The 20368-nt window shown below is 36.2% G+C and overlaps 1 protein-coding gene and 1 long non-coding RNA gene across 8 annotated transcripts in view; one reads left to right on the forward strand and one right to left on the reverse strand.

The window, feature by feature from the left end:
• Positions 1 to 20368, reverse strand: part of LOC149031207 (uncharacterized) — an 83901-nt gene that overhangs the window by 58755 nt on the left and 4778 nt on the right. The gene's annotated exons all lie outside the window — the stretch shown is intronic.
• Positions 4022 to 20368, forward strand: part of br (broad-complex core protein) — a 91333-nt gene continuing 74986 nt past the window's right edge. For 2 of the 6 annotated variants that reach the window (XM_015315781.2, XM_015315788.2), the window contains exon 1: positions 4022 to 8847. The gene's annotated coding sequence lies outside the window, so the exon portion shown is untranslated. The remainder of the gene's footprint in view (positions 8848 to 20368) is intronic. The other 4 variants (XM_089176521.1, XM_089176522.1, XM_089176524.1 and 1 more) reach the window with 3 other exon arrangements.

Below are 20368 nucleotides of genomic sequence, written 5' to 3' on the forward strand. Positions count from 1 at the left end.
TATAATAAAATATTAATTTAAATCTATTGGGTTGTCTGGAAAGCTCATGCCGATTTTGACGAAAGATCGAAATGCAACACATTTCAGTTTTTTTGGGGGTATATATTTATTAAATTATATATAAATGCCATTCTATTATACAACATTTCTAAACCTTTAAGGATAACCTCAAAATTTCGTTCTTCTAACACTTCTCAGATTTTTCAGCAAAAGAACTTTATACCATCTATCGAAAATCGGCACAAACTTTCCGGACAACCCAATATTATAAACGTTATTACATGATTCAAGCATTGATTCAACAATAACATCGTGTTTACCAAATTTCAAAGATGTTTTTATTTTTTTAAAAGATCCGACAGATTTTTAACGCATCGGATTATCTAACACCGTCGGTGTAGCGTGACTATAGTACGCACGAATTGGGTGGTGGTGGTGGTGGTAGGTGTGTTGAGGGGTCCGAGTACGGTGGGGAAGAGAAGCGATATAGGTCCTCAGGGTCAGGGTGGCCAGCTTTCGTGGACGGGGGGGGGGGAGAAAAATGGGGAGAAAGAGAAGAAGTTCAGAGGGTTGGAAAGAGACGGACGAGTCCTTGGAACGGGATGGAGTAGTACAAGGAAGGGCCAAGCGAGCCAGGTTTTCGAGAAGCCTGCTGCAAGAAGAGAGAGAGAGAGAGAGAAAGAAGGGCAGAGGGGAGGGGGGTGTTCCTACAGAAGGTGAACGTCCAAGGGGGCAACCTGTTCGGGGTTCATGGCCCTCGCACGAATAGCAAACGTGCAGGGAGCCGTCCTGTCCAATCTGCTAGCGAGACTTGTGCAAAAGGGCCGTAGCCTCTTCTTCTTCTTCATCGTCTTTGGCATGAATTTTCGTATGAAATGAAAGATTGTTAGATCGATGATCCAAAAGCTCATGAATTTGAATTAAATGAACACACGTATTTATTTTGTTTTTATAATGATGATAAAAAAAGATAATTCATTTGGATGAATAAATGATTTGATCTAATGAAAGTTAATAATCCGTTAGAAAGTTGAAACTTTACGTTAAATAAAGTGTCAGTCTATGGCGGCTATTTATCTCTCTCTCTCTCTCTCCCTCTTTTTTTTTCTTTTTGTTTTTTTTTCCTTGACGAATTCACTTCCTGCAAAGGATGACTTAAGTCGACGTCGTTGTACTGGTCGGTCGACGTAAAACGTAAAAGAAGCGAGCAGCAGCAACATCAACAGCAGCAGCAGCGGTAGTGGTAGCTTCAGTAACAGCAGCAGCAGCAGCAGCACGAAACACATTTCTTTTCGACGGGTGGAAGGTACGAAAGAGGGAACCAGTTTTCGAGCGTATATTCGCGTCTCGATTATATACCTTCTGTGTCCTGGTACTGGTACTGGTATTCCTTCTCTATGTCTCGCACTTCTTACCAAAAAGAATTCAACTTTATTATCCAATTACAAATTTTGGAAAAGATTTATTTATGGTGATAATATATAGGAGAAAGTGCAATTAAATGTTGAGATGCCATTCGATTGAATGTGTCGATGATGATGATGATGATGATGATGATAACAATGATTGTAAAATGACAATGATAGGTTGTTCAAGTTGTATTGGTATTTTGGGAATGGTTTTATCTTGTTTTTCTTTTTTATTATTGGGACAACACTGAAGCAAGGTTTATAACTCATTCGCGTCAGGTATGAAGGTAAGTAGCTGGGAAAAAGGATCACCGGTCTCGACGAAGAAGCTGCGTTTAGCTACCGATCGGCTTCGGTTCTTCTTCGGGTCAAAGATCTCACCTCACCTACATAGAATGCAAGAGAAAGAGGAGGACCTACCATTTCGTGAGGGAAGACTATACATATACCTTGCGAAAAAAGATGGCCGTTTTCGTGCATCCTTTCTAGAAGAAGTGGATACATATATATATATAGGAGTATACATACAAAGTTTCCACATATACTTGGCACATATCGACATCTCTACGTAGTCGACGTGGCACCCTGGACTCCTCCGTGTGACGTAACCCGCCATGCTGTTAATCGGCGACGTTTTAAGTGAGCCGTTTAAATACTTTCACGCGAGATATTACGTTTTCATTACGTAGATACGCATATATACGATCCGTATATGGAATTATATGATAATACCAAACGTTTTCTTTGATTTGTTACTTAGTTTGTCTTCTTCTTTTTCTTCTTTTTATGTTTTTAATGTAGAGTAAACTATTTTTCACTTTTCATTTTCATTTTAGAGATTTATAATTTGACTTTTGTCAAGTAAAATTGCATTTTTGTTTTGTTTTGTTGCTATCATATAAGTTAAGAAAAATATCTATACAAGTTAATATCGCTTGCAGAGGTCATTAGACAAGAAAACATCGACATCGACAACTGCGACTTTTATAATCTTATCTTCCGTACGGTTTAGTCATACCACAAATAGGTTTAGCACACGAAGCCACAATCCGATTGGATAAATTCATGGATAATCTTGTTATAACTCAAAATTCGTCTATATAAATAAATGAAACTACGAAATTCTGTTTGGAACTTTATATTTACGGAAAAAAAAAAAAATGGAAAGAGAAATTAATCGGTCGAGAGAATCTAAAGAAGAATCTTCACGATCGTTATTCCGATAAAGATCATAGCGATGCTATGAAAAAGTTTTGCATGTGATCGAAACGAATTTTGGTTAGCGGTAATATGAGACTTCATGCCAAAGACATTTTAAACTCGTCGACCAGGAGGGAAAAGGAGGAGGAGTTTGAGGGTGGTGGGGGATATTGGTATCCTTTTACCCATCGTGAAACCACAGGAAAGTCGATGGGTATGCAAAGATTCGTTTTGGTAGGAAAAATAATCGGGGTGTTGTTCTTGGACGATTTTAAAAAAAGAAGACGTTGATTGAAAAGATCATTTCCAAATTTATCATGTCATATCTCACGTTGTAGGTGAATAAATTAATGAAAAATAATTAACTAATAGAATTACTTATATTTTTTATCGATACAATGTTGAAGTCAATACGTTGTACGATCGTAGATTGTTGCGACTGCACTGTTTTGATATCGAGAAAGTAAAGTATGTGTATGTATGTGTGTATATATATATATATGTATTTACGTATGTAAGACAAGTTTTTGTTACGATAAGGTAGACGAAAATTTTGCTGATCAAGCGAAAAACACAGCCTTCGGGATGGACGTAAATGACGAACGACGAGATATAAAAAATCATTTCTTTAGGTTTGGTGTCTCTCTCTCTCTCTCTCTCTTTCTTTCTCTTTCTCTTTCTCTTTCTCTGCGCGTTAGATCACGAACAAGCGAGAAACCGATAAGCCATCAAACTAAAGGAGAGATAAAAGATACGACGTGGTATGCGAGTTCGAAAGTTTGTCGGAATAATAACGATCGTGTAGAAGAAAAACGATCGAAAGGAGAACCCACGTCGTAAACGAGGTGTATCTTCGCGAATAAGTCAAACCAAGAACGTGCTTATCCGGCAATTACATGGACGAATCATGCATTCACGAGTATACGATCACACACACACATATACACAGTTATGTATATTATATGTACATGTATATATGAACGTCAAGAAATTTGACCTGCTCGAAAGGAGAGTTACTCGCTAACGCGATCGATATTTCGTAAATCGATTCATTTTTAATTTCTTTATGTTATTTGTATTTTTCTTATTTTATATATTGGTAGTTGTATTAGGATGTTTTTCTTTTTCTTTTGTATATTCATTTAATATAGTTATAATTAATTATTAAATATATTAAATATAATTGAAATATTATTATTTAAATGTAATATAATATTTATTATATAAATTATATTTTTTTAAATGTAACGTAATAATATTTAAATATAATTAATATTATATATTTAATTATAGTTTATAAATATTTATATATAATATATTAATTATAATATATTTAAATGTAATGTTATAATATTTAAATATAATTTATTATTAAATATATTATTTAGATCTACATTATTATAGGTGGGTTATAAAAATTGGAAAATAAAAAGCTAACTTATATATATATAGCTTAAAGGATAAAAAGGAACCAATCGGAAAACACGCAAAATTATTTTAGTTTACTGTTTTTTTTTCTGTACTTTGCAAAACAACGATTGATTTTACACAAAGTTTTACGTACGATACACAAAGAAAAACGAAAGTGTTTTACAAACGGATATACACGTCTATCCTTCGGTGTGTCTTTCTCAAGCAAAAGCAAAATAGTAACCCAAGGTCATAGTTTCGCAAGACGATGGAACGTAACGAAAATACGAGTTGGTTAAATTTTTTTCGAATGACGATATATAATATTAATAATAATAATAATAATAATAATGTACAAAGAGATGCAGGTCGTGTAAACAAATAGTAACATTCTTTTTGCCTTATTCTTCCTTCTTATTTCAAAAAAAGTATGCAAAAAGAAAAGAAAAGAAATACAAATCGAACAAATCGTCAAAAGAAATCGTCGTGAATTGGCACTATTGTAAAACTGATAAGGATTTATCGATATAAAAATAAAACAAAACATATATACATAATATGAAAACACAAGAATAAAGAAAGAAAGAAAGAAAGAAAGAAAAATATATGAAGTGAGACTAATAAATTATTTCGGACGAATTTTTCAATAATTAGATAGCATTACAAATATGCACGTATGTATGTATGTATGTATGTATATATATTGATCGTGAGATCGGGCGCGATTCTTCGATTAAAATGTCGAAGGACACGAATCTGCATCCGTGAGTTCTCATTATCATTATCGCTTTAGATCTAGTGATACATTCACGCGAGCGCTGCGCGCGCGCGCGCACAGTCTCGTCAACGAAGAATAAAAGATAAACACCTTGCACTGTGTTGACACAGATGCATCAGAATTATAAGTGACATTAAAAGATACCCGTTTATAGATTACGAGAGCCGATAATTTAACGAGTGGGCAAGAGGAGGAAGGAACGAACGGAAGGAAGTCAAGCGGACGGCTAGCGGACGGCCGACGGCGCAAAAAAATATCGCGCCTTCGTCCTTACTAATAGCTGCGCTGCTATGGCTGACTAATTGAATGACGCGCGCGGGAGCGCCCGACCAGTCTTTCTGTCTTCTTTTTTATTTTATTTTTTTATTTTATTTCCCTCTCTTTTTCTTAGAGGATTCATTTCAATTTGTCGATGATCTTATTCTAATTCGTTAGAAAAAATACTTTCGTATCTCTTAGAAGAAGGCGTGTGTTAGAAGAATACACGGTCATGTTAGAAGAATGTCGGGTGAATTAAAAGAAAGGAATAAGAAATATTTGAAATAAATAAAGAAAGAAAGAGAGAGGATTCTCGTGGGCGCTGCAAACGACAGAAAAATCGGCTCGGCTAGGCATCGGCGCAGCTAACTGTACATAAGTTTGGCTATGCACGGGCTAAACGTCGAGAGGGGGGTAAAGAAAAAGAGAAGGGTAGAGTAGTGGGTGGGTGGGGACGAGGAAGAAGGGTTGGCGAGCACAAGCGGAGGGAAGGAGGTTAATGTTGAAAAGAGAAAGAAGAAAGAAAAAAGAGAATAAAGTGAGAGAAAAAGAAAGATAGATAGATAGAGGAGTCAAACGAAACTACTGAGCAGAGAGAGGTGGGATGGCAGGTGGGGAGAGAGGCAGGAGGATGGACGTGTTTGAAGGAAGGAAGGAAGGAAAGAAAGAAGGAAGGGAGGAGAAAGAAAGAAAGATAGAGCAAAGTACGAGGCGCGCGCGCGTCCGTTGTAGAATAAGAGGAAAGAAGGAAGAGGAGGGAAGAGAAATTAGAGAGAGAGAAAGAGAGAGATAGGGTTGCGCCGGTGGTGGTGGCCGATGGTGGGGCCAAAGAATTGGCGAGGACCAGGCAGGCAGGCAGGCAAGCAAGCAAGCAAGCAAGCAAGCAGGCAAGCAAGCAAGCAACCAGGCAGAGAAGGCAGGTACAGAACAGGCAAGCACAGGCAGGCAGGCAGGCAGAACACAGGCAAGCAAAGCAGGCCCGAAGCGGTGGCGGTGGCGGTGTACGGAGGGGGTGAAGCCGCCCCTCTCGCGAGTAGTAGACTCGAGAGGGGGGACTTAGCCCCACTACTCTTTTGCGCGAGGTTCCTATGAATTTTGCGACACTCGATAAAAAGTGGTTCCACGAGGTTAACATTTCGGTAACTATACCCTCGCGCGCTGCTCACGCACGCACTCTCCGGGCACGCATACAAGTTTGCGCGCACGCCCTGCTGCTTCTGCTGCTGCCGCTGCTCCTACCACCACAACCTACCACTATTATTACTACTACTACTACTACTACTACTACTACTACTAATACTACTTTTGCTATTGCTAGTATAGTACTACTACTACTAGCACTATTACTACTACTAGTACTACTACTACAACAATATTACTCCACGACTAATACTATTATAAAGCTACTGTGCGAAAAAGGGAGAAAGAAGAGCAAAGGACCGTCGTGTAGTACCATACGCGTGTACATACGTGCATCCATCATCCACGTGTGCATGTCGGTTAAAGGAGAGCGATATAAGAACGAAGAAGAGAGAGAGAGAGAGAGAAAGAGTGAAATTTTGCCGTGTGGTATAGGAAGAGGAGACACTCATACACTCATAAACGATCGAAGAGAGAGAAAGAGAGAGAGAGCGAGAGAGGGACAGGAAGAGTGAGAAGAAGAAGAAAAAAAAGGGGGAGAAAGAGAGAGAGAGAGAAAGAGAGCGAGCCGGGAGGGCGGCGAGAAGTAGAGGGGTGCGGGGTGTCGGTGGTGGTGAGGAGGAGGAGGAGGAGGAGGTGGTGGAGGAGGAGGTTGAGAAAGAGGAGGAAGAGGGAAGAGGAGAACGGGCGGGAGGCAGAGAGCGAGAGAAAAAGAGAGGGAGAAAGAAGATAGGCGCGCACGTACACGCTGGCTCTCACGCGTACATGCACGCGCGCACGCACGCACACCACGAGGTTGCCGAAAAAAGTGCACGGGAGAGGCGCAGCAACGGGCAAACCGAACCGCGCGCGAATCAAGTGCTTTGGCCAGTCGCGTTCCCAATCACTCTACGACTAGGTAGTCCCCCGGTGTGTGTCCCAAAGGCGACAGCAGCTGGTCCCTCCTCGCTCTCTCGTCGGTGGTGTCATCTCGCTAAAAGATAGAACGAACCACCAACTGCTTACACAACTAGCAGCAGCAGGCCGGTCCTAACCCGGCGGCCCTACTACACACTACTCGTTCGCGCGTCGTCCTCGTATTACCGCGTGTACCGCGGAAATTTCAACGGAGAAATTATAATACCTACCAGGAACCAAGGAAAAGAAGACTGAAAAAAAAAAAAATAAAAAGAGAGAAAAGAAGAAATCAAGAAGAAAATATATTATACAACAAACGGGGATCGAAAGAAATATTTAAAAAAAAAAAGAAAAAAAAAATAAGAGAATATTATTTTGATCGTGTGTTTAGTCCTTTTTGATCTCTCTATTAAGTTTTATTTACGTTAGTTTATTATTCTTAATAATAATTAGTCACGCGCGTTCGCGAGAAGTTTTAGAGAAAAAAAATAATAAAAAGAGTGCCGAAGGATAACCCGCCGCGTGTTAGTTAATATCGTCAGCCGCCAATCAGTAAACCAACCAAATCGTCGTCGTCGTCGTGTTGTCGTCGTCACCGTCCTTGCGTTCCGTCACGTTCCGTCATACGGACCCTCCAACAAAGAAACGAGAAAGAAGAAGAAGAAGATATAAAAAAAAAAAAACAAAAAACAAGAGAATATCGTCGTCCTTCGTACGGAAGGAACACATCCTTTTTCCCGCGTACGTTCCTTCCGTGTACGCGCGGTGTGCGTTACGTTCGCGTGTAGTACACGAGGTCGGTGTTTTTCTCTCTCTCTCTCTCTCTCTCTCTCTCTTACTCTTACTCTCTCGTGTCTTTCATCGTCCCTTTAAACGATACAACGAGCAATCTTCCGGAGGGTGGAAAAGAAGGAAGGAATTTTCGAGGATAGAAAAAACTGCAAGGAAAGCATAAGAAGAAAACGAAGAAGACGAAGAGAATTAAAAATAACGTGTCGCGTTAACGAGTGATAAAGAAAAAAAAAAAAAGAGAAAAAGAAAGGTAAGAAAATAAAATAAAGAGATAAAATATACAAAGGAAAGATTGAAAAGAGAAAGAGTGGGTGAAAAGAGTGTGTTAATATAACAACGTCATCATCATCATCGTCATCGTGATACACGAGGGAGAACGGGTATTAAACGGGGGTACGACGGAATAATTCTCGTTAAATCTATCGTTGTGAATAAGTTAAACCGTCCAACAACAACAGTTTTGCACGAGGATGGACGTACGTTCGGCCTCGAGAATATCCTCGGGACCGTACAAGAGCGCGATTCGCGGCTACGTGGCATAGAAAAGCGCCCGTCAAAATACGCTCTTTCCTCGCGTTGTAGTCGAAAAGAGCTGGGCCGGGGGAGGAGGAGGAGGAGGAGGAGGAGGGAGGAGGAGGCGGCGGTGGAGGAGGCGGTGGTGGAGGCGGAGGAGGAGGAGGGAGAGGAAGAAAAAGAAGAAGAAAAAGAAGAAGAAGACGAGGACGAGGAAGAGGAGAAAGAAACGCCGTGGTATCGTCGTGCATCGTCGTCGTCGACGTTTTCGAGCGACGGTCGAACGACGATTTCAGCGGTGTCGTCGTCGCCAAGGAGGTGAAAAAGAACAAGAGAATAAGAAGAAGAAGAAGAAGAAGGAAGAGGACGAAGAGGACGAAGAGGAACAAGGACAACACCGGGCTGTGCTAGAAGCAGCACACGCACTTTGCTTCGCGTTTGACGATCAAGGTACGTGTTCGTGGCCGGCCGCGAGAGAGTGCCGCTGGCCTTCTCCCGTTTGCATTCGACTCTTTACGAGAGAGAATACGAGAGCGAGAAATCGTCGTGCGCGCGCGCGAGCACGACAATTTTCTCTCTCTCTCTCTCTCTCTCTCTCTCTCTCGATCTTTATTTCTATCTCTCACTATCTTTCTTTCTTTTATTACTCTCTAACCATCTATATTTCTTCTTCTTTTCTCTCTCTTTCTATTTGTCTTATTTTCTTTCATCACTCACATGCTCCCGAATGAAAGAGAGAGTCAAATCGTACCGAGTGGTAGAGATGTGTATAGCAAGTAACAGCAGCAGCAGCCGGTTACGAATGCACGAAAGCTTACGCGCCGAAAGCGAGAGCTTACGAATGACGACTACGTGCATCATGTGCTCTCTCTCTCTCTCTCTCTCTCTCTTTTGATACGTGTGCATGCGCGTACACCACCCTCCTTCCCTCTCTCCCTGGCACTCTCTTCTCAAGGTGCAGCAAGTTCACGTGCAACGCTTATGTTATGTATATATAGTACTCGTGCGTCCGTTAGTTTACCTCTTACGCGTTTAATTCCGTTCCTCTTATATTTCACTTTTTCTTTAGTACTTACCTACTTGATCGTCTCGTTTATGGTTTCTTTATAATATATCTATTTCTCTTTTTATCGTACGTAAATACTGGTCTTTCTTCTTTCGTTTCTATTGTATGCTGTACGTTAGAAGAAGTGGTGTCGAGACCTTTAGTGGCTAGACGAACGTGCTAGACGAGCGCTAGACGAAAGTAAATGCCAGACGTTAGAGGACAGATTGAGAAATGACGTAATCCACGTCTGTGAGAGGCACGAGATCCTTTTGTCGTTTATTCGCGAATCACCGTTGTACTCTCTTTCTCTTTCTCTATCGTTCTTGAAAATTCTTTCTCTGTTACACTCACCAACACGTCGTTCGTTGCTGCTGCTTCCTATCCCCACCACCATCTCTAATTCTGGGCCACAGACGGATTTCTTTTCTTCCTTTAGACTTCGCGTGACGTAAAATCGAGACGGCGATAGTATGAGGAAAACGAGAGAGAGAGAGAGAGAGAGAGAGAGAGAAAAAGAAAGAGATAGAAAATGAGTTTGCAACGGAACAACTTTCTTCAGCGCGCGAGAATTCAAAAAATTATCGCCCTTGTCCCCATTTTTAAGAATAAACATTGCAAAATTTCGACATGTTAAAGCAAGGTGTTATTTACCTGTACTTAATAGTATCGATAGAAAATTAACTTTCGTTACGTACATATATTCAAGATATTTGTTCTGGCGAATATATTCTAATAGAAAACAGAGTACCGGTTTTGTTCGCTGATTATGGTGATGACGAGAGGAGGATGATGGCAAAAGGGAAAGAGAGAGATAAAAAGAAGAAGAAGAAGAAAGAACAACGACACACAAAAAAAAGTAGTACGAAAACTTGTTCGAAGAAGAAGAAGACGTCACGGGTATCGTCCGAACTTTTAATATACTTTAAAAGGAATGAAGAGGAGAGAGTAACAAAACAAAAAGAAAAATATAATATACAAAATTGTTCCTTTTTCTTAATTTGTTTCCGTGAATTTTTATCGTCAAACGAATATTATCATTTAAACGAGATAGAGAAGGATATAAAGAGGGGGAGGGGTAGAGAGGCAAGGAGAGAAGGAATAACAAAACAAAACAAAAATTGCGGAGCGCAATGTCGCTTGGGTCTTTGCAAACAGGCCGATCCGTTTAAAACGAGGGCTCTCTCTTCTCGTGCAAGCTCTCTCTCTCTCTCTCTCTCTCTCTCTCTCTCTCTCTCTTTTTCTATCTTTCATTCTCTTTCTCTCGTGCAGGTCCCCTATTTTTACGTGCGACGCACGTTTGATACAAGCTGCCGTTGCAAGTTGAAAAACACCGTCCGACTATGTATAAATAGATCTCGCGGTATTGAGATGATACTTTTCGACGAGTAAAACGAAGTTAAAAAAAGAGAGATAGTGATAGAAAGGAGGAGAAGAGTAGGTGAGTGGGGGGAGGTAGAAGGAAGAAGAAATAAAGTTAAAAAGTAAAATGTTCCTTTCGATGACGATGCATTGTATATATATATATATAAAGTCCGTTACGATAGATGCGAGTATACTCGCATGTGTTCGAGCTCATTCGACGTTCTCGTACAAGAAAGAATGATAGAAAGAGAGAAAGATAGATATAGGTAAAAGGAAAGAGAAGAGAGAGAGAGAGAGAGAGAGAGAGAGAGAGAGAGAGTAAAGAGACAAACTCTCCTCATATGCCGCGGGAGACGCGACGTATTCAAAGTTACCGTATGCAAAGCGAATCCTTGAACGTGAGCAGAAGTCTTCGGAGCGGAACTTATGCCGGGAGCCTTGAGAATTGACATTTACGCGTCGAAGTCATCGGCACAAAGAAACTTCTTCTCTCCTCGTTTTCGTTCATCGTCGTCTGCCTTGTTGTCCGATCGTACTACGCGCGCGCGCGCACTAGCAAGCATGCAAGCAAAGCATGCAAGCAAGCAAGCAAGCAAGCAAAGCACTCAGCCAACAACAACCACCACAAATCGGATCTATCGTTTGCGAGTATTCCACGAATGTATACTGAGTCAATATCTTTCTCTCTCTCTCTCTCTCTCTCTCTCTCTCTCTTTCTCTCTCTCTCTGTGTTTCATTTTTTATCTTTTATTCTTATTGCAATTCCTAATTCTACCAACAATCCCACGAATAACTTGTTAGGAAATATCACTGTGAAGAGAATCTTTGTTAAAAGGCGACATTTGTTTTCAAGGATATATAAAATTGAACCTTTTTTTTTAACACATTCAATAATATTCATCATGTTGAAGTATCGTGAAATTAAAAACTATCAGTTAAATCAATTATTAAGTACTTATAGAGTAAAATGTTAAATATAATCTAAACACAAATGTATATGTATGTTGAAGAAGGATTATCAAAGGTTAGGTTAAGTAACATTGTATAAGGGACTACTACTTCGCATCGATCGTAAGTAAGCCGCGAAAATGCAAACATGCTTTACGTAGAGATCGTAAATGGGTAGGATAAGAAGGGTGAGGAGACTCTTGCTGCTGCTGCTGCTGCTGCTTCATGCACAGAGATCTCTCTTATGTTAGAAAAGAAAAAGGGAAGAACCAGACCCGCTAGTAGGTCCGCTACTGCTTTTGCTTTTGCTTTTGCTTTTGCTGTTGATCGTCGATGTTCTCCTCTCCTTGTATTATGCTAGCCTTACGGCTTTTTTTTTTCTTTTTTTTCTTTTTTTTTATCGTTTACAATGACGCATAGAAACGCCCAGGTGCTTCTCTACTACGTGCAAGCTTCTCTCTCTTTCTCTTTTTATTTTTCATTCTTTTTTTTTTTCTTCCCTTGCACACATATATAAGTTCGTCTTGTCTCTCGAATCATACGATGGTAAAATTGTCGAACCTAACCGTCCCTTTTTAAGTACTCACTATGAAGGATAATAAGCGTGTATAAACCAAACGCCGATGACCTAAGTTTCTCACTCGAATGAACAATACTTTTTTTTTAGCATGAAACAAGGAAAAGAAACTTATTTGATGAATAAGCACAACGATACGTCACGAATATTGCGAAAATGATTGATAGAACTGATTTTAGCGACACTTTTTATTACACCCGATCAGCTCAATTTCTTTTCCGCGTTTTTTTCTTCTTTCTTTTCTATTTAATTTCTTTCTTCGCGTGCATTCCTTTTACACGTTGCACACACAGCGGTGCAAACACAACGTAGCAAAGTCCTTCGTTCCTTCTTCTTGCGCAATTCGACCTTAATAGCTTCTTCGTCGAGTGGGTTCCGGCCGCGCATTAGCATACGTGTTTTCTGGGCTTTTAACTTTTGCTTTATATAAAACGTCAGTATAACGGGTATATAACGGATGTGTTGCTGCTGCAAAAATATAAAAAAAAAAAAGTAAAAATAAAGGGAAAGAAAAATATATAATGAAATAGGAAATATATATGTATATACATACAAAATCAACAGATTAATTGATAACAAAATTTGTAATAGATACAAAATGCTTTCTTTTCTATATCTTTATCTTTATCTTCTTCTTCTTCTTCTTATTATTATTATTACGTAAAAATAAAAATAAAAGGAAAGAACAAAATATACGATAAAATACAAAATATTATATATTAAATATTATATACATAATTAAAAATAATAAAAATATTAAATATTATTTATATAATATTAATAATAATTTAATATATATAATATAATAATATAATAAAGTGTAATATAAAATATAATTTAATAAAATATATATATATATATAAAGTAATGGATTGAATGGATAACAAAATTAGTAATAGACAAAATATACTTTCTCTTCTTCATTTTCATTTTCATCATCTTCTTTTTCTTATGTTTCTTACGTAAAATTAAACAAACGATTTATACAACACACTGCACGATCTTTCGTAGCATCAGACAGACAAATCGAGTTAAGGGATATACATCTGATAACGGTTTGTTCTCCTTGAAGGATGGAGGGCAGTGATTCTCGCACCCGTTATTTTTACCTTTCTCTTCTTATTCGATCCGAGTTCCAGCGGGTTCTTCCGCGATGGACCAAGATGTGAATCAAGGGAAGCAACTTCTGACCTTCCTTCCTTCCTTACTTCTTTTTATTTCATATTTCTTTTTTGATTTCTTCCTTTACTTCAATGATATTTTTATAAATGAATACATAATATACATCATTTCATTATTACAATATATCTTTCCTTTCTCTTCTTCTCATTTTCTTATAAATATATATGAATATATTCTACGAGAGAATTCAATTAGCATCCAGAAATCTTATCGATTTTAATATTCCTTCGAAAAGACACGTATATTAAGAAATGAAAATTATTCACAAATATATGTGTTTTAATTATTATTATTATCATATTACTTTTAAATCATTTTATAAAGATAGAAAGATTTTGTAACAATTATATATAAGTAAATTATTAAATAACTTTTTTTTATAACAAAAGACTAAATCGAACGATATTTAACACTAGAACTATCAATAGTTGAGATGTAGCTGTCTCTACCAAAACCAGTTAAAATAACTGATCTTTAAAAAGATGTAAAAGTAGAATATTTTGATATTTATTGACTGATTATTATTTTACAAAAGTAACTACATATTCTGAGATCTTAAAAACTATATAATAACAATTCAAAATATGATTAAAATTCATATCAAAATATTCTTGATACCAAATCAAATCATATATCAACCAGTCAAAATGACTGGTGTCTGGTAGTTCTAGTGTTAAATAAGACGATTGAAATAATCAGTTTCTTTATAGGCACATTTTCATTTTCTAAATAATCTAATCTATCTCTCTCTTAGAATATATATAAATATATATTATATATATGTATATGTAATATACGTAATGAAATAGTCGTGCTTTCAACGCAGCAAGATTCTTCTAAAGATCTTTCTACTTCGTATGAGATAGATAGAAAGAAAAAGATTGAAATAGTGTAAGATGTTTTTAATATGTGTATGTGTGTTAGAAGACACGTATATATACATATATACATATATATATATGTATGCATATAATCCGAATTGGCCGATTAGATTAGACGCCTAGTAACTAGATTACGCGTCGGCTCTGTTATCTCTGAAATTAGACGCCGGCCGGTGAATACGTTATTTAGACGACACTCGCTCGCGTTAGAATAAACTACCATCCTAAGGATTTTAGTGTTGATGTCACTTCGTCTTTACTACACACATACACATACACACATGTAAAAAATATATAAAAGCAAAATATTGAATGATATGATAATTCGAAAAACATTCTTTCCCAATGATCGTTATCATGTTTCATTTCTTTTTTCATTTTTTTTTTTTTTTTGGTATCGTATAAAACAACTTTTTTAGTTCATTCAGTTTAAGTATCTGAAATGGAGAAAGAAGAAGAAGAAAAAAAAAGATTGGTTGGCAATACTGACAGAGAGAAACCACACATCGATGAGAAAGTAGAAAGAGAATATAATCAAGCGTTGGAAATATATTTCGAAATAACTAAACATAAAATAAACGTCCGATTCCGTGTGAGGCGTATATCTTATCGTAATTAGTCATTGACGCTAAGCAAATATATTCGTTCTTGGTTTAACGTCTCATTGAAATGTGATATTACTTAGAATCGAACTTGACGAATAATCTGTTTTATTTCTAACGCGCGACAAGAACACAATCGTCTATTCTATACGTAATGATATCATGAAAAAAATATATACAGTAGAGAATATAAAAGAGAAATTAGGATAGAATAAGAAAAAGAAGTGTTCTATTCATCATATTTCCATTTCCTCAAACATTTTTATTCGGTTAAAACTATTAATTTGTAACCGAGGCGAGAGAATAATCGATCGACGTTAACGCCTTTTAGCTTCACGAAGTTTATTCCTTATTCGAGTTATACCGTAAGAAGAAAAACGATCTTAAGCTTATAAATTAAACGAGAACGACCTTGAGAGTTCAATATTTTCAATTCCCGAACTAAAGGATTGAGGGGTGGGGTGGGGTGGGGTGGGGGTTTAAGTCTGTCCAATCGAATCTCACATTTTGCTTGATACTATAAAACGTGTTTTCGATATTTCGTTTTATCGATTAACTTTCATCATAGGAATCATTGATTTCGTAAACGAACAAACAAAGAACTAAAAAAAAAGGGATGAAATAAACTATAATCGCAAGGAGAAAACAATAATCTTGTAATTGCAATTATCACTTCGTGAGTTATCGCGATGATGGTGTTATATACTCTTAATGTGTATTATATTTTAATATTGTATACTTATATGTATACTCATTTCATATATACACATTTATGTAGAATATTATTATAATATAATTATATATAAATAAAATAATAAATTAATAAATTATATATATATATATATATATATATATATATATATATATATATATATATATATATATAATAATGTAATATATTATAATATTAAAATTATATATATAGTATATTATATTATATTATTATTTATATTATTTATATTATTTATATTATAATATTATATTATATTATATATGTATATATGTGTGTATTGTAGGAACTGGAATCGCGAGTATAAGTTCTCTTTGTTTCTTTGTTCGTGTAACCATTACATGCATGTTTCGCGACCGTCTATGGCCACGCATCGCGGATAAAAAAAATACTCGGCGCTCAACGTGCATATATGACTTCTGTTTGATCCACTCATATGTATATATATATATATATATATGTACATACGAATACATAAACGCATACGTAAACGACTGTGTCTTCGTCCGTGCTTTGTGTACGTTGTCGGACTACCTAGTGGACACGTAGCATATATCGAAAAATAACCCGCGTGCCAAAGCTTTTCTAAAACGTCGACATAAGTATCGACTTATTTTCATTTCAATCGTGTTTAAACTTATAACATTTCATGTGTGTGTGTGTGTGTGTAGAAAATATTTTGATATATCTCTCTATCTATCTCTTTCTACCTGTAATCATCTATTTCCTTTTGCATCAGCGATCTGATTAAACGTTGAATAATCTGATGAAAAAAAAAAAAAAAAAAAAAAATCAATTTTTATTTGGAGAATAAAAAAACAATAATCAAGTTCATTAAATAACAAAAATTCAACTCTGCAAATCTCAAAATCGGAATATATTTGTGATTATTATTATTATTATTATTCTTTATTTTTAAATATATCCCCTTTTTGATTTGTAAAAAAAAATCAACAATTTCATTTGCAAATCTTCTTTTAGTCTTTCTATTTTTTTATTTTTTTTATTTTTTTTTATTTGTGTGTGTGTGTGTGTGTGTTTTTTACGCAATTTATACGCGATCACGTTTCAAATATTCCATATTCCAAAATGCCATCGAATAGGTGATATATATATATATATAAATGACATGGTATATTGTTCGAGGCTTTTTATCATGGAAAAAAATCGCACGAACCCGCTTACTGCGTGGTATTTTTCGATTGGAAATTCCTATTGACCAGTGGCAATCAAACAGTCATTTTTTAAACCAATGTTTACTCATGTATTTAGATTTATTCTGACATTAATTGGATGTAAGAAATTTAAACTAAATCTCCCTCTCTCTCTATCTCTCTCTCTCTTTCTCTCTCTCTCTTTCTCTCTCTCTCTCTCTATTTCTATATCTTTCTTTCATTCCTTGTCAAAAGTTTCATTTTTTGCGAAATATTCTACATCCCGTATTACGAAAATATAAGAAAAAGATGAGAATTTGAATTAAATTCTTGTCGAATATCTTTGTATAATATCATGCAAATGATAATGCATTTGTAAAAGCGAAGGTCGTATTATTATGGGCAAAGATGTGATGATCGTTCGAAGATAAAAAGAGTTAAGAAAAGATTAGAGTTAAGGAAGAAAAAAATACAAAATTGATTTAAAACAAAAACCGGACTGTAACAAAAAAAATCACGTAACATTTCTAAATTAATTTCGATGAATTACGTAATTCGCGAGATTCAAATTTTGTCGATCATCATCCCCCTTTCACTTTCTGGTATTAAAAAAAAAAAAAGAAGTAGAAACTAAAAAAAATACAAGAAGGAGGAGAAGGATGTAGTAAAAGATATGAAATGAAAGAAAAAGGATAGTTCAATTTCGCAACATGTCTTTTCCTTCGAACTACGAAGAGATTTGTCTACGTTGTCGTCTGTGGTGCAATTAAAAATATAGCTGGTACTGCTGTTGCTGACCTATTTTCAGTATTTTTAAGCGTCGACGGAAATACTTGTGTATCATTCTGCCTCGATTAATCGCGGTAACATCGGCAAGAAGTAGGTCAGCGCAAGAAATGAAAGAGAGAAAGAGAGAGAAAAGAAAGAGAAAGAAGAGATATCGCAAAACGAGCTCAAACGTAAAATTCGCTTAGTTCGTTAATTCTCCCCGGCACTCTGTACTCTTTTTTTTTTTTTTCTTCTTTTTTTCTCCTCGTGCACATCGCCCCGCGACGCGTCGGAAAATGAAAAAAAAAAAACAGAAAGAAAAAACTCCCAAAAATAAAAATAATAAAAAAAAAAAAAAAACGGTATAAAAACAGTGCAGGCAAAGAGTAAACGGTTTTGAGTCAATAATATCACACCCCAGTCGATATTTCACGTCGATAGATGCAAATTCCCTTGATTTTTATTTTTTTTTTTTTATTAATCTTAATCTATCATGTTTATAACGATTAGCAAGTATATTTATTTGATAAAAATGTCCTTTTTTCTTTTTTTACACATTTAACGTATTTAAAATCTTAATATCTGGGATAATGAAATCTTCAAAAACGTTAGTTTATAAAGCAAAGTTTTATTTACTTTCAATATTAATTAAATAATGAAGCTCTCTAGTATTACTTTTACAAATTTTTAAATATTATTTAACTTTTTTTTAATAAACAACGAACGTGATATTTAAATGAAAAAATATTCTCGTATCAAATGATAAACAGAAAATCCTTTCACGCCGTTGTATGACATGACCCCCATGCCCCCGTTAATTTCAAAATTAACGCTGAGTTTGACAAAAAAAAACTCGTTGGGTTCTTAAATTGAGTACTTTTTTGTTATAAAAAATTAATTTGATTGTTTATTCGTATACCATTAGAAAAGATATGTGGGTTCATCAAATTTACGCGACACACAATTAGATTTTTTTGTTATACAAATAGAATAATATCTGATACGTATTTTATATATGTATATATATGTGTATATAGGAATACATGGATGATGAGCCTTCTCCTGTCGAAGTGAAATTGACTGATACGCTATTATTGACTGTCGATGCATGTATCTGGGGAATCACACGCGTAACCACCGAAATTTACGATCATTCGTTCTCGTCCCTGTGTGTAGCTTGAAGATCGGATATGACTTTTAATATCGTAATGGACGCCTCGAGAATATCGATGATCATTATTTCATTGTTTTCTGTTTTTTTTTTATTTTTTTTTTCGTTTTTTTTTTCAAGATAGATCGAATAACTCGAATATTTAATCATAAATCAAGTAATTATTAAGAATAATTTGTAATTCACAACTATCTTCGGAAAAGAATAAAAATTGGAATGAAAAATGAATGATATTAAATATTAATATGACAAATTTAAAATAGAAATATAAACATTATAATATTATAAACATAATTAACACTAATGATCGCACGTCTAGGGGTCGCCAGGGGTCGGAATTATTTTTGAAAAATTAATTTAGAAAAACTTTATTACATTCACGAAAAAAATTAACATAAAAAGAAACACAACAAATTTAATGTTATATCATTTTAAATATATACAAAGTTATAAATAAATAACGGCCAATAATGGTTGTTCCGGCTATCACACACATGTTGTTTGAGCGGCCCATTAAAGTGTTAAGAATATATAAATTGTCTAGTATCATTTCAATATAAAAAACTATCGAATGTAAAGTAGTTAAAGGTAGGATAGACGGCGAGTAGTGTAGAAAAGTGCGTAGGTTCGAAACATATCCGACAAGTAGTGTAAGGAAACGTTAGAATAGACGCATACTAGAGCTAATGTTATGGAAGCAAGCAAGTAGTGCATATCTAGTACTAGGCGGACGGTGAAAGGTTCGAACGCAGAGAGAGAAAGAGCCCTAACACAACAACTACGCTTTGGTTCTCCGATAACTTGGGGGCAGAAAATTGCAGGCAGCAGCAACCTCGACCGCAGTTCTCGTTCGATTTCAAATCCGAACATCGAACGATCCTCAATTTTCATGTCCGTATCGAATGGTCGACTAAGTGTCAGCGCCGCTTCCCGTCAATCATCGTTCGTTGTTGGACGAAGTGTAAACGAAATGCAATCGATCGATAGGTTGAACACCGAATGACACCCTTCCCTTTCTATTTCTTTTTCTCTCTTTTGTCCTCTTTCATAAAAGATCGATAAACGTTGACTAACTGTGGTTACTATGGGGAAAACGTTAAGAGAGTGAAATAGATAACAAAATGATAAAATAAAAGAAAAATGAATAAGTACGTTGTTCTAATTTTAAAAGAAAATAAAATTGAGTTCGCGTTTTGTAATTCGGGAAAAATTTCTTCGAAGGAATCCAAGAAAGAACTACCACCACCACCACCACCACCACTACCAGCACGAGTTTGAAATCACGAACAGAGAGGTGGTTAAAATATCATGAAAATATCGACTCCTCCTCGTTCTTCTTCGGTGGCAAAGGCGTCTTTTACATCGCGTTCGCGTTGGCAGCAGCAGCAGAAGCGAAGAGAAGCGAGTAGGAGACGACAGTTAGCGAGCCAATAGCCGTACGGAATAGCCCGGCCGAGGTCAACGGCCACCAAATGTTTTAGAATGCAATGGGGAAGGAGAGGGTGGGGTAAGGGAGAGATGTGCTGGCAAGGGTGTACCGTTCGAGTA

The sequence above is a fragment of the Polistes dominula genome, unplaced genomic scaffold (assembly GCF_049000335.1).
Source record: "Polistes dominula isolate Pdom_NZ unplaced genomic scaffold, Pdom_raw_medaka contig_25, whole genome shotgun sequence".
Classification (NCBI taxonomy): Eukaryota; Metazoa; Arthropoda; class Insecta; order Hymenoptera; family Vespidae; genus Polistes; species Polistes dominula.